The sequence below is a fragment of the Varanus komodoensis genome, unplaced genomic scaffold (assembly GCF_004798865.1).
Source record: "Varanus komodoensis strain SLA01 unplaced genomic scaffold, ASM479886v1 scaffold8, whole genome shotgun sequence".
Lineage (NCBI taxonomy): Eukaryota > Metazoa > Chordata > Lepidosauria > Squamata > Varanidae > Varanus > Varanus komodoensis.
Window position 1 is genome coordinate 23106705 of NW_025336481.1, and position 18425 is coordinate 23125129.

An 18425-nucleotide genomic window follows, 5' to 3' on the forward strand; every position below is an offset into this window, starting at 1 on the left:
GAACAATGATTTCTAATATTACTTTAATACAAGAACTGATACTCAGGCAATCTGGGTTCTGGACTCAGCCATGGGGTTCACTGGGAGACTTTTGGGCCAGTCACAGATTTTCAACCCAACCTACCTCACAGGGTTGTTGTTGGAGAATAAGACTGAGAGAAGAAGAAGGAAAATTACATAAGCTGAGTTCTTTGAAAGGAAAAAAGAAAGGATATAAATATTATACATAAATATTTCTCAGCCCACAAAGTTCTGCAATAGCAGGGGATGAAGGCTGGACAAAACTCACAGTTGCTCTTCCAGATTCCATGAAATCCACAGCCATCATTTCTCACTAGAATGCCTTTCAACAATGTGGCATCATCCCAAGGAGATTTTGGGGAGAAATGGCAGTTGCATATCAAATAAAGCCCTGAAGACACCAGTGAATTTCATCCATCAACATTTGCCCCTTCCAAAAAATGCAAAAGGGAGAAGGGAGGTTAGCCCACCTTGACCATTACCACTGAATGCCTAAGCTTGGCTAAAAGTTCCTATTGAAGGACTTTTGACCCACCCTAGCTCAAGGCTGCCACACATCTATTCCTCCATACAGAGCTGAAAAACCCATGTCTATCCCCCACCTTGACAGTAGAGCAGAGAAAATGCAACCTAATGTTTCACAGTGCCTCCTAAATGGAAATGCTCATTGTTTCCTTTGCTGCCAAAGGCTTGCTGTACTGAAACCTGAGCTTGGTCTTTCTGGATCTTCTTCCTTAACCTTTTAAGGACGAACTGCATCACAGATTATCAGGTGGGAGGTCTTGTAAAAAGGGCCTAACCCTGTGAGCGCCATGACAGATGCACACACATCTCTGAACATGGATGGAAGACACTTATGTGATCCAATGAGCAGAACAAGGCTTAGATGCAATCTTGGCCACTGGCACAACTCAACCTGTGTATTTGCTCTAGACAGCTATTTTATTGACTTAACACCAGGGAAAGAAGGAGGCTGGAGTGTTAATAGAAATCCACATATGATGATGACCTCAGCTTTCTCCCCATCTCTCCCCTTTTTGCCCTCTGAGGCCCTGTTGTGCATTGGTGAGGCTTGTCCTTCAGACTCCCAGTTCCAGTATCACAGGACCGCAGAACTGAGGCTCTGAAAAATCCTATGGCCCTTCCCACTGGCAATGTTGGGAGGCCACAGGATTGCAGCCTTATACTTTTCAGAAGTATAATAAAAAGGATGAATAAGATAACTATATATGTAACTATATAACTGACTATTTATATAATGTTATGATGAACTGCCAAGATGAAAGGAGTAACTGCCAGGGAAATTCAACAGGTTAAAAAATACTAAAGCATCTTGCTCCACTTGACAGTTCAGCACCACAGATATCTTCCTTTTGTCCCAGCATCAGTGTGACAAAAGAAATGCAGATCTATGAAAGTGGCATTTCCTATTACATTCCATTTTACAACAGACAAAATAGACTTTCAGGACATTAGATAAACCCAATACAAGAGAACTAGCACAAGGTAACCACTACATCCCCCACCCCACAGTAGATGTGCATCAGCAGCAAAACAAAGGAAAATGTATGATTATTATTGAAATGCATACAGTAGCTACAGGAGAAAAGCTGCTAACAAGAAGGTAGCATGCAAAACAAATAAGATACACATTAAATATATGCATTTATTTTATTTCAATTGTGTTTAGGCTAGCCTCAAAGATACATCCCATTTCTGAGCAATGAGAGGTTTCAGTGCTCACCCACATTGCAGTCTCCATTGGAAGGAAGTTACAGGATATTAATGGTATTTTGTAATATCTGCATTTAAGCACAAGTTGATCATAAAGCTGAATGAATCCCATCAGTCTTCTAGAAGGCTAAATGTTCTTAGTTTCCTGAATTTCCCTCAGAGTGACTCCAAAAACTGCAGATTTTTCCTTCATCTCCTGCTTACATGATGACCTGACCCCTCCAAGTTGCAGAGTTGTGTCTCCAGTGGCACCTCTTGAAAACTGTGAAAATGTCAACACTACAACACTACAACTATATATCCCCAAACATTTCAGTAATCCTTGGGTTAAAATGATTTATATATTTCATTTTTATGCTGCTCAATAGTCAAGGCTCTCTGGGTAGTAAACAAAAGTTAAAATTAAACAGATGTTAAACCATAACAGCAATTGCAAATGCTATGATTCAGCATTGGAGCATGGTAGTGATACAGAATAAAATGGAATATATATAATGAAGTTTCATTTTCTCATTAAAATACTGAGAAAATGAAGAGATTTACCCTGGCACTGAAAAGAATACAAAGTATGCATCAGGCACATGTCTTTGGAAAATTCATTCCAAAACCAGGGTACCACTACCCAAAAGGCCCTGCTCCTGGTAGCAGTCAGTATTGCAGGAAAAGAACTGATGTAATGTGTTCTCATAAGCCAGTCCCCATTAACAGTCTTGCTGCCCTGTTTTGGATCAGTCGAAGTTTCCAGACCATTTTCAAAGGCAAGCTCCATGTACAGTGCATTGCAGTAATCCAAATGAGAGCATTGATAAACTGCAGCTAGGCTCTCTCTGTCCCAGCTGAGTTGTAGCTGATATATCAGTTAGGTGCTCCGTGCCACAGAGTCTACCTGTATCACAAGTGGCAACTCTGGGTCCAGGAACAACCCCAAACTATGAACCTTGTTCCTTAGGGGAAGTGCAACCCCAGCCAGAACAGGTTGAACATCACCCAACTCGACAGACGAGACATCCACTAACAGCACCTCTGTCCTGTCTGGACTGAGTCTCAGTTGTTGGCCCTCATCCAATCCATCACCATGCTCTGACACTGATTCAGAGTAGTGACTGCCTCACCTGCATTTGATGAAAAGGCAAGGTAAAGCTGAGTGTCATCCACGTATCAGTGACACCTCAGCCCATGCTTCTGGATAACCGCTCCTAGCAGTTTCATGTAAACGTTAAATAGCATAGGGAATAAAACAGATAGCAGTACTCCCTGGCATTACTGCCATGACTCCAGCACCAACTTTCTGGAATTGGCTGGACAAGTAGGAGTAGAACCACTATAATGCAGTGCCTCCTACTCCTACCCCAGCCAGCCTGTCCAGAAGGATACCATGGTCAATGGTATCAAAAGTCTCTGAGAGGCCCACAGGGGGTCACACTCCCACTATCCTTCTCTAGTCAAAGATCATCCCACAGGGTAACCAAAGCAGTTTCTGTTCGAAAACAAGGCCTGCAGGATTGAAATAGATCTACACAATTCATTTAATTCAAGAGTGCTTGGAACTGCTCCGCCACCACCTGCTCAAGCACCTTGCCCAGGAAGGGGATGTTGGCCACTGGCCTATAGTTATTAACATCTTCTGGGTCCAGGTTAGGCTTTTTCAGGAGTAGCTTAATTATAGGCTCTTTTAAAGAGGCTGGCACCACTCCCTCTCTCAGGTGTTCACAGCCACCTGAAACCAGGTAGAAATCCCTGAAAATAAGAGTGTATAAGCACTTGTTGTTTGTATGGGGCGGGGGGGGGGGGGGAATTCAGTTGGCTCTATCCCAGTCTGGTTTTGCACAATGATGTCACCACACGAGTGCATCCATTATTTTTATGGTGGAATCCATGAAGAAGATTGTGAGGTGAGATTTTGGGGTGGATTTGTGGTAAACAGTGCTGGAGACTCCAAGTAAAAAAATCAGAATCCATAAGAGTTCTGTGACCCAGATTCATGCATCTGCCTCATCATGCCGTGAAACATTAGATTGTGTTTTATCATGTTCTCTATGGGCAAGATGTGAGCCATGTGGGTTTGGGGGGGGATACTTTATGTAAGAACAAGGACCAATGAAGAGTAATGCCTTAGGTCCATGTTTTCACACCTTAATAACCCACAGGTTGTGGGATCTGCAATTTTTACGGCTCTTCTCATGAAAGATGTAAGCAGTGTTTGACTGTGTATTTCAGGAACTCTCCATTTTTCTCCAGACCTGCATCCCAAAACACTGGCACCTTAATTTTATTAAGCAGTTTATGCAAGGAATGCAAACCAAGCTGAAATTTTAATAGTATTTCTGTGCAGGCTGTGTTACATATCAAAAATAAATATTTAGCTTGTTTCATTTCTACCACATTCAGTTTTTATAACTGCTATTCAAGCAATGCTTAGGCAACTTTTGTCTAGGGAAAAGGAATGGAAGGTCATATATAAAAATAAAAATTAAAAGGCAACCCCAAATTCTGCTCAGCAAGAAAAACAGGAAGGAAAGTCACAAGAGAAATAGGTAGAAGATAACATAAGGACTGGTCCTGGTAAATAGACATAACTGGAAGGGAGATGTGGGTTTAAGAATAAACCGCTTGTCGTAGTACGTAACGCAATCTCAATTTCTCAATGCCAGTACAGGGCAGATAAAAACCAGTCCTGCTCCTCAGCTCAGCGAGCGTGTTTTGTGCCGCAAGGCGGAGGATGCCCCTCCGCTGCCACCTCCACTTCGAGCGCGCGTTGGAGCCGAGCAAGGCTGGGGGCGCCGTTCGCGTCCGCTCCTCGCACTAGCAACTCGCTCACCGGCCGCTAGCTGTCGCACTGGCTCCCGCCTGTGCTACTACTGCTGCTTCGCCTAGAGCTGCTGCTGCTGCTGCTGCTGCTGCTGCTGCTGCTGGGTGGCCTCGCGTTCACTCCCCGTTTGGCGAGCACAACGCAGGGCGGCGAAACCGTCAAGCAGCCGCATCCGGAGTCGCACCGTGGCGGAGCAAAGGAAGTAACGCGGCTGCGGCGGCGGCCTGGCGAGAGCGGCGCAGGCCGTGGGGAGCAAAGACCGGGCTGCTTGGCGGCCCGAACGGCGGAGTGGGGGAGCAGCCATGTTGGCAGCGAGGGGGATAAAGTGACTCTGTTGCGCCGGGAAGGGAAACCACCGGAGGCCCCCCCCGCCCTCGGCACCAGGGCAGAACAGGAAGCGGCTCTTGGGGCGGCGGCACGGGAAGGCAGGGGGCTCGCCTGCAGCAGCGTGCGAGGCAGGAGGGAAGGGAGCGCAGGGAAGACCCGCCCCAGCGCCGGAACGGCAGAGACCAGGCGCCGCCGCCGCCGCCGCCGGTGAGTAGGGAGCTCTTCATTGTCTCCTGTGCGCGCGGGTCGCGGGCCTGGCTCGGGGCGAGTGAAGTCGCTCTCGCGGCTTCCGTGGACTCCTACGGAGGATCACCAGCGGCCGCAGCTTGGGACGATCGGGACAGGTCTTTCGGCGGCGCGGAATGCACGGGACGTGCTTGTTAGGAAACGGTTAACCTTTGGGGACTGGGGCGGGGGCGCGCATGGGATTGAAGGACTGATCTCTGGTGCGTGCGTGTATCTGTCGGATAGATAACGAAAGTCGGTGGCAGATCTTTGACTTTCCGCCGCTCTTCGCCCCGCCCGCTCCTTCTTTCGATTAGGAAAGGGGTCGTCCAAGCGGCTACAGTGTGCGAGGGAATGAGATGCGGTTCTGAGGATCGTTCCCGGGTGGGTGCTTTTCCCCTTGCTTTGTGCCCTCGGAGATTGGGGATGGGCCGCGGAGAAAGGGAGGCACGCGGCGTTTTGGGTGGTGAATTTCCTCTACCTCCATCCTGGGCTGCCTTTCGCCCCCACTCCCATGTCCGTGCAGTGTGCATCTGTCAACGCTTCGCCGGTGGGATCTGGGTAGCTTGGCGGCGTGGTGGAGCTCTTGTGCTCGCGCAACTCCGAAAAGCTGCGCAGAAATAAAGACAGGATGAAGAACTAGAACAACACCAGAGGATTAAACAATGTTCTCGTGTATGTGTGTGTGTTGTGTGCGTGTGCAGAGGGGTGGTGGGAGGCTAGTGGAAAAGAAAAGGGCTCGTTTTGATGGTCAGCTCTATCAGCTGAGGCCACAGAACAAAATCTGATCATTGTACTGATATTGTGCAGATTCTAATGCTGAGCTCCGTTTTGTACACAGCCTCTCATAGGATCGCAATGGTGTTTGCTTCCTGGCAATCGCTCCCTCCCACCTTTTGCTTCAGTGGCACATTCTGTCATTCTTTATACATTCCTAGGTTTCTTTGCCCCTTCCGTCTTTTCTTGCAAAACCTTCTTCCCCCTCCTTTCCTCCTGAAGTGCTCTTTAAATGACAGGATATATGAACACTTACTGACCCTGAACCACGATAACCTCCCTTCTGCCAGCACCCTTCCTCTTCTGGGATCTCTAATGTCATAGATTCAGTGTGAGCAAAATAGCCTGTTCTGCAAGAACAGTGGAGCCTACTTGGTATGAATCACCATTTGAGTGTTTGTGGAAACCATCACACTGCAGTGTTTTCACATATGAATTAGCTCCTTTTTTGCTCTTTGGCTGGTCTTGTTCTCCTCTTATTCTTCTTGCAAGGAACTAGAGCAAAAGCATTCTTTTCAGACTCTTGTTGTTACTTGAGTAGCATAGCAGAGTTAAAAATGAAAGTGCATGCATGCATATATGAACGTATGCCTGTATATATGTAAATGCATGAATGTGCAAAGATTGCATTCCAATGTTGTGACTGTTGAATGGGTTGAAAATCTGCTGACCGCTGGTGGGAAGCTAAGTGCCTTTCAAATGAGCTACAGCACATATCCTTTGGTGTGGGATTTTTTTCCATTGATACTTATGCATTCTTTTAAAAGGTAATTTAATTTCTGCAGCACCATTTGGGGTTCATTAGTTTAAAAAAAAAGTGAGTGGTGGATGGCCATGGCAGAGGTATACTGAATTATGTATGGTGTGGAGAAAGTTTTTCTCCCTTTCCTAATACCGACACCTGAGATCATCCAGTGAAGTGGAATGACAAGAAATTCAAGACAGACGGAAGGAGCTATAGCTTCCCACAACATACGTTAGACTGTGGAATTCACTACCACTAGATGTGGTGCCAGCCACTAACTTGGATGGCTTCAGAGGTGGTGTGCCTACATGTACCAGTTGCTTGGAAACACAAGCAGAGGGTACAGTTGCATTCATATCCTGCTTGTGGGCTTTTTACAGGCATCTGGTTGTCTGGCTTTGGTCTGATGCAGTAGGGCTCTTTTTGTGTTATTATATAACATTCCTGAATACTGTTCCATTTATTATATTGACTTTTAGTGTCAAATGATATACCGGGTGGCCCAAAGGTAGGTATACAGTACTGGTCAGGTCATGGAGGACCTCACACAGTGGACAAATTGAAGGAGTTCATCTTGCAAGTATTTATCGATGTTGGTGCCAACCAGAATTTGTGTTACAGTGTTGGGGACAGATTTCAGGATGTTGTAATATTGAGGGAGGACATCTTGAGCACCTAAGAGACTAAACATGACCCAGTCAGTACTGTATACCTATTTTTGGGCCACCCAGTAAATTAACTCAAGATTTGGTCACGCATTAGATTTGTTTTATCTATTTTATATTTTATTAATGTTTATTGTATTTATTTTTGGTATACACCAAAGCCCCCTCCATTGAAGTATGACTGTGTTAGGCATGTGCATCATACTGTTGCCCTAATTAGAGGGACATGATTGTCCGGTGGCAGTTTTTCCTTTCTCCTGAGTAGGTCTTTTCTCCTGACAGTGTTTTCTGTCAGCCAGAGCAATTTCACAGGATCTACTGCCATTTTACTCTGGACTGCTGGGGATAAAGTTTGGAGATCAAGTCAGGGCTTAAAATTGACCGGCTTTTGGAGGGACAATGAGACGTTCCTGTGATTGAGCCTCACAGACTACCTTTAACCTACTGCATTTCCTTCTGAGTCTTTTCCAAGGAGTAGAGTATTCTGTAGAATCTCCAATCTTTTCTTCTGCAGAGTTCTCACCAAGATTAGACACTCTCAGGTCTGACACTTAGCAGAGATTTGAAATGTTTTTCTTCATAACATTTATTCCCTGCAGCATGCTGGGACCATGCCATGTTGTATTTAATTTGGCTGCAACATTAAATTTGCAAAATATTTTGGGCTAGATGTCCTAAGTTTCTAAAATCTCTCTTTGTTCTCTTCTTCTGCAAAAGTAGATGACAGTTACCTAAGGACTGAGATCCCAAACTATCCAGTAGGAAAATACAGTGCTTGATCTGCAAATGTGAAAATTGATTCACCATCAAAGTTCACTAGAGCAAGCCCCATATTTATTTGGAACAAATATAAGTAACTAGGTGGAATGTAAGTGTGAGTTGTCAACTGACCCAAAGGTCACTTTGAGAGCAATCATGCATGTTTACTCAAAAGTAAGTCCACTTGCATGCAACAAGGCTTTCTTCCTAGTAAACATGTTTTGGATTGCCATCTTCTTTCTCATTGCTTAAAAAAGGAAAGAATATGGACTTATTTTTATATAACTTTTCTTGACCTTAATGGTAATACTCCAGGGCACATAGAATCAATATACCTTTTCTAGAAGTAAGCTGAATAAAACCTAGTACTATGAGTGAACTTGGTGGCCTAAGCTAAGTAAAATTGTTACCATGCTTGCTTTTCCTGTATGTTTTCTTTATCATTATTCTGACTCTGCAAGTTCCTAATTGCTGACTCCAGTCCAACTGTTGCATGCTAATATTCTGCACAACCATTTCTTCAATACAGGTTGAAGGTATTCCTTATGCCTATAACAAGGGTTTCTGGGCATAGATAGCATGCATATTTAAACTTTTATACATGAAATACTTAAGTGTGTAAAATAAAAGTGGCATTGAAAGATGGATGGTATGAAAAAAAAACCCTTTGTTCTTACATTTGTAGTCTGCTAAATAACTAAAGTTCTGGGTGTTGTACAGGTAAATTAAAAGCATAAAGTGCAAATATAATAAATAGTGATAAAACAGTACATAATAAAACCAAGATAAAACCAGAAGCAAAAGTTAGAAAGAACGTAGTGCATAAAACCAAAGTAAAGATCAGCAACTGAATAAAAATCCTTGTGCTGTTATTGATGCTTGTTTGATGCTTTATTATTATTATTTTAGAAAAACTGTTCTTATTTTTCCTTCACTCAAACCATTGGTGACCTTGAATCTTCATGCAGTTTCTGGCTTCTATAAGCAGATGCCTAAACAACTTATAAAAATATCAGGAAATTAGTATATTTTGGAACCTGAGTATATAATGCACTTGTGTACATGTCTCTAAAGTAATTTCCATTGCGTTTAGTAGGACTTTCTCTCATGTAAGGATGTCTATGATTGCAGTCTCAACTTGCAAAATGGAATGAAAAGTCCATGCAAACATATCTGTGTAGTGATCAAATACTAGGGATGTTCATGCATAAAACCAGCATTGGGCAGCAAACCATGGGTTAATTAATTTGTGGAGACATATGCTACTTATGAGCCATTTCCAGTTAATCCAAAAACAAACCATGGAAAAACTTTGGGTTACTTAATTCATCACCTATCCGAAGTATCTGAGTTCAGATGTCATGCCAGGGACTTACAAACAAGGCATTTGTTGCTGCAAACTAGAAATGGCTTGCACACTGTGACTTACCCCACCAAGTTATAAGTTAATTAACCAGAGATTTGTTGCTCTTACATGAAAATCAAGTTGCTGCCTCAACTTTACAGAATAAGTTGACATGCCTTCTATTTCCACTGATCTGTTCCATGTACTTTTACCTACTTTATTATCAATCTTCTCCAAAGCCTTCCTACCTTGACCAGACTCACCTGGACTTGATCTCTGCTTCCCTCTGCTTCTCCCACTGAGACCTTGTCCATTTCCTGACTCAGCTCTTTCCCCCACTTCCCTCTAATTGCCAGAGTCCCTGGTAGGACTGTTACGTGCAGGTGCTTCCTCCTGGCAGCTTTGACCTATGAGTGTTCTTCGCTTCATATAGCTTTATCACTAAAGAAAGTTGAATGTGTGAATGAGCATACTAGCCAGTACATCTATATGTGTAGAAAATACATTGCACTGTAGCTGGCTTGCGTTGGATCTGGCGTGATAATCCAGCATCGCGTTGGCTTTGGGCAGCTAGAACCAAAATTAAATACTGTATGCTGTACAGACTTTTGACTGAGCTGCAGTTGATTCATAGGAAGGACTAAAAACATTAGGTGGGTATTTTTAGCTTCTGCCAAGTATTTGTGTCATCATAGGGTTTTCAAGGTAAGAAAATGTGCAGGTGTGTCCTGTGATATCTCAGAAATAGTTTTGTGGCACGTACTTCGAAGTGATTGTGGCTAGGACTGTAATCTTAATATCCATGGCCAACCACAATGTATTTCTCATACCAAATGTGTTCCATGTTTGATAACCAGATTGTAAATTAAACTTATACCCAGCTGTTAAATAAACTCATTGACTTGGATCCAGCCCTAGTCATATTTAGGGTAAATCCATTAAAATCAATGGGGTTTACGTTAGTCACTGTTAATTGAGCTCTCATTGATTTCAGTAAGATTTGTGGTAACTATCGAATGTTATTTTATAATGTCCTGTATTTAATAACTCTGGAATGATTTAAACAGCTTTTATATGTGGGTGGATAAACCTACCATAGTATATCCAAGTCTCTGTTTATCTAGAATATAGAATAGCTAGCACTTGGCTGAAGGAAATTATATCTTTTAAATATTTTTCTGTACATATATACATGCAGCAGTTCTGTCTTCCTGAATAAACCTTTAAAATCATAAAAACATATAAAATATTCCTATGAATATCCAGAAGTTTGAATTGTAACATTTTATGGTATTTGTTATGTAATGCTTTGAATCTTTCCGGTTGCTGGAACACTGGCATTGGCTTTTGTCACTGATATTAAGGGCACCTTTGAATTTTAAACTAGTTTGTAATTGCTCTTTTTGTCGATGACACTTAAGCTCTTAATGCAGACTCTGTGACAACCAAAAAATCAAACCAAGTAAATGTAGGGAGTAATCTATGCATGTTTAAGCAGAAAAAAATTGTACAGTTCTCAGCATGCTAACTACCATGGCTGGCTAAAGGAAGCATGCATAGGATTGCTCCTGTAATTCTTGATTTCTTTTTTTTTGGAAAGAGTTTCTATAATCTAATTTAACTAGCTAAAGACACACTAGCATTAAATTAGTCTAAGAAGTTATAACATTCTTCATAATCATTCATTTGTGGATTCAAAGAAATCTGTAGTGATTATTGAAGTATCCAGTGCATGGTAGAGAATGTGATTTGCATATGTAAGATGCCAGACTCAGTCCCTGGCTGCTCCTGCTATAAAGAATCTTGGGTTAGTTGAGCTGGGCGAAACTAATGGCATGGAGAGCTGCTGTCAGCCACAGCCATCAATACTATGCTAGATGGACTAACAATCTTCCTTAGTTCTGGGCACAACACTGTGCATGTTTTGATAGATAAAAGGCCTCAACTTCCAGCATGCCTGAACCATTTTTCCTGCCTGACTGGCTTTTTTGGTTTTAAGGCCATATGTTGCTACTGAGTTCCTATACGTAAGTGCCAAGTTAACAAACAGTTAACAAACCATGGCTTGCTAACAATGCAGATGGAGCAAGCATTCTGTTCCCTGCTGCATGCCCATTTCCATTGCCGCCATGTGGAAGTAAATTACCCAAGTTCAGCAGTGAGTTCAAAGTCTGCGTTGTTTGTTCCCCAGCAACCCAGAGTTCTAGGTTTGTACATCACATCACAAATCTCTGGGGTGGGTATTCCCGTTTTGTTTATTGCAGCAGCGGCTGATAGGTATGCGGTACCCAAAAAGTGAAGTGTATATGATCCAGAACATACAAACCAACAGTGAATTGGTGAGCATCAAGATTATATTGCAGCATCATAAAACTGTGTACCTGTAGCTTTGTGGAATCTTTAGATAGGAATAACAACTCATCTAATAGAAGCAACTTGCTATTTTGAATTTTTGTGTGGGTTATTTGCTATGTACTTCTGCCTGCTCTGTAGTGCTTTTACAGTGAACTTGCAAAAAACACAGGTATATTATTACTTGCAGTAGCTGCTGATAATCGGGTCCATGTGGCACCTCTGTGGTGCGTTCACTTTTATTTGCCCAGTTACAGCATGAATATGAGAGAATAGAAACTTAAGAAATATTGACCATTTTAATCAATGCTGTTTGCAGTAGAAAAATACAAAAGTGAGCTATTTGTGATCTTGGAGGTTAACCTGCTAGACTTTAGTGACATTCAGACATCACCTTAAAACATAGTTTTGTACAATATGAGCAAGTGCAACTTTGGCTCATACACTGTCCACTCTCCTCATCTTCCAGTTGGATAGGAGAAGGCACTGGCAAATTTCCATTTTTTAGCAGCGGTTTGTCATTTTTGTTTGAACTGATGAACTGTGGTTAACATTAAGAATGGCTTGTTTGAAACAAGCCAGCTTAATTTCAAGCAGTTTATTGATTCACATTAAAAACTGTACTTTTTGCAGAAGAGGAATTAAAGTTTTTGAAGGCTTCCATTTGTATGGGGGGAAGAGGAAAGGAAATACCCAACTAGGTTTGTTCACATCTCTCTGATTTAAGGCACGATCTTATTCATGTTTAGAGCAGAAAATATTCCCTGGCCAGGATTGTACCCTAAGGATGACATCCCAATATGACTTTTAATTCTGTAGTTTTGTTATTTCTATTTAGTTAAAGGAATTGAAATGAAACAAGCATGTGATTGATATTTTGTTACAAGCTTAAAAAAAAGCAAAACCAAACCCCAGTTGTTTAATTATTGACCCTTAAAAGTGCTGTCAGGTAAATGACTGGGGTTAGTGATAGATCAACAAGAAATTAAGATTGCCCTTAAAATTGCTGATGCTGATATGAATTGTGTCATTTTTATTTTTAATTATTTTAAATAGAAATGTAATAGTTGCATTTTATGAATATAATTTTGCTACTTAATCTTTTTAAAGATTATTTGAAGAAAACTGTTTTTTTAATTTCATTGTCAATATTTCCAAGTGATAATTTGTATTTGCTTTGTCCATTCCAGTTTCTGACACCAGATTAACAGGGCTCCTGTCATTTCCTTTATATTCTATTTACTGGCAGAAAAAGGAGTCTTCTCAAATCTGCACACACCCTGAATTTCCTTTATAAGCTAATCCCCTTCCAAACATATTTCTCTAGACCTTTTCCTTATATATTTTTGTTTTACTATAATATGTTTGGTTAGAATCTGTATCATTCTTTTTGGATATAATTCTCTGGAAAACTTTCATGTAATACGTATTGGAGATCAGATTGTTAATTAAGCTCATTGACATACAATAATAGCTAGGGGGTCAGAAATGAAGTAGGAGACCAACTCATAAAATTCTGTCAAGCCAGTCATCTCTTTCTTGCAAACACATACTTCAGGTGACCAATGATAATTGTATAGGTAGACATTACTAAATGGGCAATATGGAAATAAAATAGACCATGTAATTGGAAGTAAAAGATAGAGAATCTATATTCTCACTGCCAGAACAAGACCAGGAGCAGAGCATGGATTAATATTAAAAATTCAACAACAACAGCAACAACAGAAGCATAGGACAACTTAAATAAGATTCCTGAGGGATATAAAGTCTATATAAAGAACAGATTTGCATTACAAAAGTCAGCTGATATGAACCAGAAGAACTGTGGATTACATCCAGATACCTTGTTAGGGATGAATGGAAAAAAGACCTTTGCTGTAGCAACAAAAAAGAAAAAGCCTAGCTGGGTGATGGAAGAAACACTCACAGTTGCTAGGGTCAGGTGAGAGGCAAAAGGTACAAAATAGGGTCAAAATTCTGAATGCAATTTTTCAGTGACTGTCACATAGAGGTAAAAAGAACTATTACAATGAACAATGTGAAGAAATAGGGGAGAACAGCAAAAGAGGAAAAATAATAGACCTCTTAAAGGAAAGCCAAGAAATAAAAGGGGAATTCTAATCCAGATTAGGATTGCTGAAAGATCAACAGGGGAACATACTGTCTGACCAGGAGAAAATAAAGAGAAGGTGGAACTGCACAGAACAGATTAAAAGCTCACAGACTCCTTTGAAGAGGAATCCTATGGAGAAGAACCTGCAATATGTAAGCTGTCCTGAGGCTTTCGCAACAGGATGGCATATGAATATTTTTAATTAAATAAATAAATATTAGAAAATACAGTGCAAGCTGCTCTGAAAGCACTTGGAAGGAATAAAGGATCTGGAGTTGATAGGGTATCAATGGTACTTTAATGTTATGAGTAAAGAAATTGAAATTGTGAAACATTTTGCATCACTTGGGTCAATCATCAATTTAAATACAATAAATTAGAAGACAATTGGAAGGGCAGCAAGTCAAGGAATTACAAAAGTGTAAGAACATTTTACTGGAAACCAAGGCCAATATTTTTATTTATTTATCAAAGCATTTCTATCCCATCCTTCACCGAGGTCTCAATATAAACCAAAGTAGTGTGCTCAAGTCCTTTACCCCAAATCTCAAGTCAAAGCTGAAGTCTTTACTTCCAAGTCCATGTCAAGTCTAAAGTCATAGCAAGAAGGCGCCTCAAGTTCCTGCTGAAGTCTCCAGAGCCAGCTTTAACAGAAAAAAGGGAGGTGGTGGAGGAGTGTGTGTGGGGGGGAGTTGTATAACCCCCCATTCCAAAAAAATAAGCTGGAGCCTTGCCTTCCTCCCCCATCACAACCCCCATCACCCCCGCCCTTCCTCCTTATCCCTCCCTTCCACCTCCTCCCATGTGTCAAAAAAAGAGCTGAAGCCTTCCTTTCCTTTTCCACTATTGCACCCCTGTCCCTGTCTCTGTCCCCTTATCCCTCTCTCACACCGCCTCCCTCATGCCAAAAAGAAGAGCTTAAGACTCGCCTCCCCATTGCAACTTCTGCCTGCCTTCCAGGGTATCCTGCCGCACAGTAAACCCTCTGTTATAAAAAATGTAGATCGTGGCTTGGCCATGAAAATGTAAACTCAAGTCGAGTCACTCACTTTTTCTTGCCAAGCTGAATTCTAGTTGAGCCGCTGATGTGACTTGAGTCAGACTTGGAAGCAAGTCTCTCAACTTGAGTCCCCAACACTGATCATCCACAGTATTGTATTTGCATTCACTCTGTGCGGGACAATGAAGAAAGCTGACAGGAAGAAAATTTATGCATTCAAAACATGGTGCTGGAGGAGAACTTTGAGCATACACTGAACTGACAGAAAGATGAACAAGTGGGTCCTCGTTCAAATCAAGCCAGAACTTTTCCTGGAAGCAGAAATGACAAAATTGAAGCTGTCATACTTGGAGCACATCATGAGAAGGTGAGACTCACTGGAGAGGACTATAATATTAGGGAAATTTGGAGGAGGGAGAACCTATCAGATGGATCGATTCTGTAAAGCACTGAGTTTACATGAGCTGAGCAGATCTGTAAAGGATAGAACATTTTGAAGGGCACCTGTTCATAGGGTCACCATAAATCAGAGACGGCACATAACAAGAACGCTAGTCAGTTTACATAATAAATACATAAACTGCAAAATAAAGACAATATCGAATACTAAATACTAACTTTAAAACAACAGGAAAAGTATAACAGCAGAGCGGTTACATGTCAGTGAAAGCCTGAATAGAAAGCTGTATCTTTGGAGGTGTTCACCACTGTTTCCATGTGTTGCACTACAATTGGGAGGTGTTGCAGGGGGTGGGTGCTGCTACAGAGAAGGCCTGCTTAGATGCCATTAATGCTGTTGGTTATGAGATGTTCAATAGGACCTCCTTGGAATATCTCATGGGCTTATTTGCTTTAAAGACAGTTTCCTAGGCAAGCTTAGTCCCAAATTATTTATGGCTTTGAATGTAAGCAACCCAATCTTAAACATGACTCAATAGCTAACAGAGTTTTGGTGATTTATTTTTGATATATATGTGTATAGCCTGGTCCTTCACAGCACATCCTAGCCACTGCATTCTGCAGTAGCTGCTGATTCTGAACTGGACACAGGGTCAGACTCACAGAGAGTGCTTTTTGGTAACCTAATCATGAGATTAAAAGTGAGTGCATCACTCTGGCTACAGTTTTTGCAATATATTGTTCATTTTTCATTCAGTTTTGTGTCATATTGATAATCTATTCTTGAAGTTTGAGTCTAAATTTAATTCATGCAAGGATTTTATTTACCACTAATCAGGTCTTGATTCATGTGCCATTGTTCTATTTGAATCCACTCTGTAAAGCAGCTACTCCTTTCCATGTCTTTGTGTGTGTGCGCGTGTGCATGCAAAGCTAATAAGATTGACTTCCTGCAGTGAGCAAGAATTTGTAATTTAGTCCAGAGTTCAACAGGGTGGGTCAAGATATGATTCCTGGAGCTCTATTACAGTGGTAGTTTCCTAATCTTCCAGATAATTGTAGAAGATGAGTACAATTCTGATCTCAGTTGTCATCAGCTTCTCCTGCGCAAATGGTATAGTTATATTTTAATGTACCTTCTATTTCCGTTCTGCCCCTGTTAATGACCAGGCAAAGTCAGATCATTATTTCACATTTTTAAGTACAAGTTGAATAAGGTTGCACTGAACTAAACATGCACATTAGTCCTTTATGATAAAGCATATTTCTCTCTGTTGGTATCTGCATCATTTTCCAAGCTTTACTGCAGCTTCTTAGCCCCATATCTTACAAAAATTATACTTCTGTATGTGTCATTGAAATATATATCCAATATTCTGCCTACTCCCTCTCGCTCTTTTGTCTTCTTTTGTCTAATTTTAGTTGGCATATTCTCAAGGCAGTGACTTGTTCATTTATAGATTGTAAGCACCATATACATTATGAATGTCAATACTCCTTCAACCACTCTCCAAAAACTATTGTTTACAGTATTACTTAACGCTATACCATATAGATTGGAGAGGCGCAACCCTGGAATGCCAGAGGTCATTCTTTTCCCAGGGACTGCATGTTGCTCACCACTTTAGGTTCAGAGGAGCAAGAGAGATTGCTGATGCCTATAACATGGCTGCTGAGTTGTGGGTTTATCTGTATGAAGACCCGCCAAGGCACAGTATAATTAAGTGTAACAAGGAATGAAATCAATAAAGCATTGTATAGAAAAACAGCAGCAACTTTTCATAATTATTTTAACTCTGGGTTTGAAAATGTCTGCTGAAAGTCAAGTGATGACTGAGAAGGACAGCAGTGATTTGGAAAAGAATTATGTCACTGTGGTGTCATGAGTGAAGTGGCTCTGCCACTGACGGCCACCTGCTTCATTCTGAACGGAGTGGGTAGAAGAAGAAAGGACTCACTTATCATGCTGCTCAGGTGGTCAAATTAGTAAGATAAGCCAGTCCTTCAGATGCCTTGGCACTAAACCATTTAGGGCCTCCATAGCCAATGGAGATGATACAATATCTAGATCCATTTCAATTGGGCTTTAAGCCATGGTGGCCAGGAACACCTTCTGTCAGCTTAGGCTGAGTTTTCAGCTACTTTCCTACTGGAACAAGCAGAGCCTCACCACAGTTACCCATACTGGTAACTTCTTGCTTGGATTACTGTAATGTACTCTATGTGGGACTGCCTTTGAAGACAGTCTGGGCACATCAGTTAATCCAAAACAGAGCAGCTCATTTATTAACACAGAATGGACCTAGATATTATATCACAGTGGTCCTGCACCTTACATTTGCATAAAAAGCCCTAAACAGCTTGCGGTATCTAAAGGAATTCTTTTCTCCATATATTCCTACCAGACCACTTAGAGCTTTAATGGAGGCCCTCCTTTGTGAACCCTCCCCCCCCCCATGAAGTGAAGGGGAAATTGGCAAGGAAAATGGCCTTTTTTGTTATCGTTCCTCATCTTTGGGACCCTCTTCCTAAAGAGATGTGTCTGGCACTCTTCTTATTCTGTTTTTGTTACCAAGTAGAGACTTTTCAATTTGGTACCTGCTTTTAGAACTATGGTTTAGTTGCTTTTTGCTGCTAGGTTTATTGTTTTTGTTGTTGTTTACATTATCCTCCTGTTTTGCACCTTTTATTGGTTGATTTTATGTGGTTTTAGATGTTATTGTTTTACTTTACTATAGTTAACAGTACATTGTTGTTTCTGGGGTTTTTTTTAGGCCCTTAGACCCTACTAAGTCTTCAAAAAGGGAAAGGAAAACATGTATGGGATGTATGGGACATCTTTATAAAATCTCAAGACATGTATTAGATCAATATTTACACCATATTGCGCTTGGGGCTGAGACTAGGACAGGTTGCTTGTGTGTCTTGTACTTTAGTATGAATAGAGTTTTGAGAAAGAATTGTGAAAGAAAACAGTAGTGGAAGAATGCCTTGTAAAATATTCTTCTTTAAGCTAAAGGCATTGTGTCTTGAGCTCATGATGATATAAAATCAGTCTGCATTGCCAGAATTTTGAAACAAAACCATATCCAGTAGTGCAATCTGTAGTTTTTGTACATTTTTCTTTAATTTACAGTTTCATGATCAACTT

The 18425-nt window shown here is 41.2% G+C and overlaps 1 protein-coding gene across 1 annotated transcript in view; it reads left to right on the forward strand.

Moving 5' to 3' along the window:
• Nucleotides 1–4733: 4733 nt before the first annotated feature.
• The window catches only part of CDK17 (cyclin dependent kinase 17), a 95825-nt gene continuing 82133 nt past the window's right edge, over nt 4734–18425 (forward strand). Inside the window, exon 1 of the mRNA XM_044455699.1 lies at nt 4734–5098. The gene's annotated coding sequence lies outside the window, so the exon portion shown is untranslated. The remainder of the gene's footprint in view (nt 5099–18425) is intronic.